This window comes from Colobus angolensis, unplaced genomic scaffold (genome assembly GCF_000951035.1).
Source record: "Colobus angolensis palliatus isolate OR3802 unplaced genomic scaffold, Cang.pa_1.0 Scaffold718, whole genome shotgun sequence".
Taxonomy (NCBI): Eukaryota; Metazoa; Chordata; class Mammalia; order Primates; family Cercopithecidae; genus Colobus; species Colobus angolensis.
The window spans coordinates 155,858-159,772 of record NW_012120910.1 but is presented as its reverse complement, the minus strand read 5'-3'; positions in this window follow the sequence as shown (position 1 = coordinate 159,772).

Here is a 3,915-nt window from a genome sequence, read left to right as displayed (position 1 = left end):
AAGTTCTTAAAGGAAATTAAAAGTGCTACTCCACTGAACACATGAATAATAAAAAAGCAAAACAACCTATAGCTGTTAAGAAGACAGTTTTAGTGGTCTGGATGAAAAACCAAACCATCCATATTTTCTTGAACCAAAGCTTAACATAGAGGAAGGCCCTAACTCTCTTTAATTCTATGAAGCCTCAGGGAGGCGAAGAAGCTGTAGAAAAAAAGTTGGAAGCTAGCAGAAGTTGATTCATGAGGTTTGAGGCAAGAAGTGTATCTATAACATAAAAGTGCAAGGTGAGGCATCAAGTGGTGCTGAAGAAGCTGCAGCAAGTTATCCAGAAGATCTAATTAAGATAATGGATGAAAGTAGCTACATTAAACAACAGACTTACAACGTAGATAAAACAGCCTTCTATCGGAAGAAGATGCCATCTAGGACTTTCACAGTTAGAGAGAAGTCAATGTCTGGCTTCAAAGCTTCAAAGGACAGACTTTATCTCCTATTATAGCCTAACATAGATGTTGATTTTAAATTGAAGCTAATGCTCATTTATCATTCCAAAAATCCTAGGGCCCATAATAATTATGTTAAATCTACTCTGCCTATGCTTTATAAATGGAACAATAAAGCCTGGATGACAGCACATCTGTTTATAGCATGGTTTACTGACTATTTTAAGCCCATTGTTGAGACCTACTGTTTCCAAGAAAATATTTCTCTCAACATATTGCTGCTCACTGAAAATATACCTAGTCACCCAAGAGCTCTGATTGATGTGTACAAAGAGATTAATGTTGATTTCATGCTTGATAACATAACATCCCTTCTGCAGTCCATGAATCAAGGAGTAATTTGGATTTTCAAGTTTTACTATTTAAGAAATACATTTCATAAATCTATAGCTGCCAGAGGTAATGATTCCTCTGCTGGGTCTTGAAAACCAGGAAACAATCCATCATTCTAGATGCCATTAAGAACATTTTGCTTCATGGAAGGAGTTCAAAATATCAACATTAACAGGAATTTGAAAGAAGTGGATTCCAATCCCCATGGATTATTTTGACAGGTCCAAGACTATACCAGAATAAGTAACTAGATTTGGTAGAAATAGCAAAAGAACTAGAATTAGAAGGGGAGACAAAAGGTGTAATTGAATTGCTTCAATCTCATGATAAAACAATAATGGATGAGGAGTTGCTTCTTATGAATGAGCAAAAAAAGTGGTTCCTTGAGATGGAATCTACCGCTGGAGAAAATGCTAGGAACACTATGGAAGCAGCTACAAAGAATTAAGAATATTACATAAACTTGATTGATAAAGTAGCAGCAGGATTTGATAGGACTGACTCTAATTTTGAAAGAAGTTCTACAGTGGGTAAAATGTTGTCAAGCAGCATCACATGCTACAGATAAACCTCTTGTGAACGACAGTCTATTGATGCAACAAACTTCCTTTTTTGTCTTATTTTAAGAAAATGATGTAGTCACTCCCACCTTCAGGAACCACCACCATGATCAGTCAGCAGCTACCTACAACAAGGAAAAATCCTCTACCAGCAAAAGGATTACAACTCACTGACAGCTCAAGTGATTCTTGGCATTTTATTTAGGAATAAAGTATTTCTTAATTAAAATAATTAAGATGTTTTAGACATAGTGCTATTGCACACTTAAGAGACTGTTGTATAGTATAAACATAACTTTTTTTTAAAGTACGGATGAGGTCTTGCTATGTTGCCCACCCTGGTATCAAACTCCTGAGCTCAAGCAATCCTCCCACCTCACCCTCCCAAAGTGCTGGAATTACAGGTGTGAGCCACCACTCCTGGCCATAAATATAACTGTTATATGTATTAGGAAACCGAAAATGTGCATGACTCGCTTTATTGTGATATTCACTTTATTGTAGTCGTCTGAAACTGAACCTGCAATATCTGTGAGGTGTGACTGTACACATGTATTTGTGTGTGTGTATCTTCGTAATCTGACTAATTTTCACTTCCCCACTACTACTACCCTAATCCAACCATTTTCTCTCACCTGGGTTACTGTAACATCCTCTTTAATTGGTCTCCCTGCTTATTCTCTTGCTCTTTCCATGTGGAAGCCAGAATATTTTCTTTACATGTAAATCAAATCAAGTTAATATTCTCTTTACATAAAAACTAAATCAAATCACCCTCTCTCGATTTTTCAATGCCTTCCCATCATGTAGAATAAAATCCCAAATTCCTATTTTATCCTACAAAAGTCTATATGTTTTGGCCTCTGAATACATCTCTGGCCTTATTTAATCCCACTGTCTCACTCACTCTCTGCATTCTGGATACATTAGCCTTCTCACTATTCATTGAACATACCAAGCAGGCTCCCACCTGCATGTATTATTCACTGTATGTATCATCCTCTAGATTGCAAACCTCATGAATGTAGGGACTTTGTTCTGTTTACCACTGTTTCCCTAGTGCCTAAAACAGGGCTGTGCATGTAGCAACACTCAATAAATGTTGAAGGAATATATAGATCAAAAGGGAAAAACTGATTTGATCACAATCTAGGTTTCCCAGTAGCCAAGATATCATATTTATATCATTGCTTCCTTAAGTGTAGCAACTTCATATTATATAATCAAATTAATTATTTGTTATTCAAATCTTTTGTTTTTATATATCTTTTAAGATTTTATTTTTGAAAAAATCAGATATTATGTATGCGCTTCTGATATTATTTTGGTTTCACCGTATTGATATGGGGAAATGGTTTTGCTTCACCTCTTTATTTACTTTGCTTAGACAAAAATATCTATCAAACATTGCTGCATATTTTATGAGACTTCTTTAAAGTATGTTAACATTTTATCAGATACTCTGGTTAATGGGATGCTAGTATCTAGGAAAAACTAAAAACCACAAGGTTCAGATTATAGTCACAGTTTTCTATTAATATTTTGTGTTAATGTATATAATTATGTATATAAATTTATATATAAAACGTTAGATGAGTTTTTATATTTTTATTAATTATCTCTAGGCCTCAATTTGATTCTCCTTAAAATGAGGAGGGTACATAATATGATCTCTAATGTTCATTCTTGTTCTGTGAATGAAGAGAAACATATGGCAAATGTGCTCTATTTTACTTTTTTTTTTAGAAACATACATGTGTCTTCATATAGTTTATTCCATGCACCACAGTTTATACTTCGTGGTAGACACTACCTGAGATTCTGTTTAGCCCACAATCTTCCCTTCTCTGGGAATTGTATGTCCCTTCACTTAGGGTTGGGGCCTAATAACCATATTTATAACCATATTCATATGACATGATCTTGCCCTTCTAGCCATGGATAATCAAATCCTGGCTGGACATATAGCCCAACCTGTGTCAATCAGAACGGGCAATTAGAATTCGGAGATACTGAGTCTCTTCTGATTGCCTGAATTCTGAACATGTAAACTTGGGATCTCTTGAATAAACCAGGTTTGCCTGTGTGCTGAAGAAGTGAGAATAATGAAGTACATACACTGAAAGAAACAGAGATAAACAGATGACCCTACAGCCCCAGGGGTAGTGAAGGAGAAGAGAAAGAGGGAGGAAAATTCCTTTAGCTATGGACAGCTCCTGAACTTAGTTGAAGTCTCTCATGTACCTAGACTACACTTTCTGCTCTTTCTTTTCCCTCTTATACTTAACATAAACTCTTTTTTACTTTAAGCTAGTTTGAGGTACACCTTTCTTATGTATACAGACTGGCAAATTGGATAAAGAGTCAAGACCCATCAGTTTGCTGTATTCAGGAGACCCACCTCAGATGCAGAGACACACATAGGCTTGAAATAAAGGGATGGAGGAAGATCTACCAAGCAAATGGAGAACAAAAAAAAAGCAGGGGTTGCAATCATAGTCTCTGATAAAACAGACTTT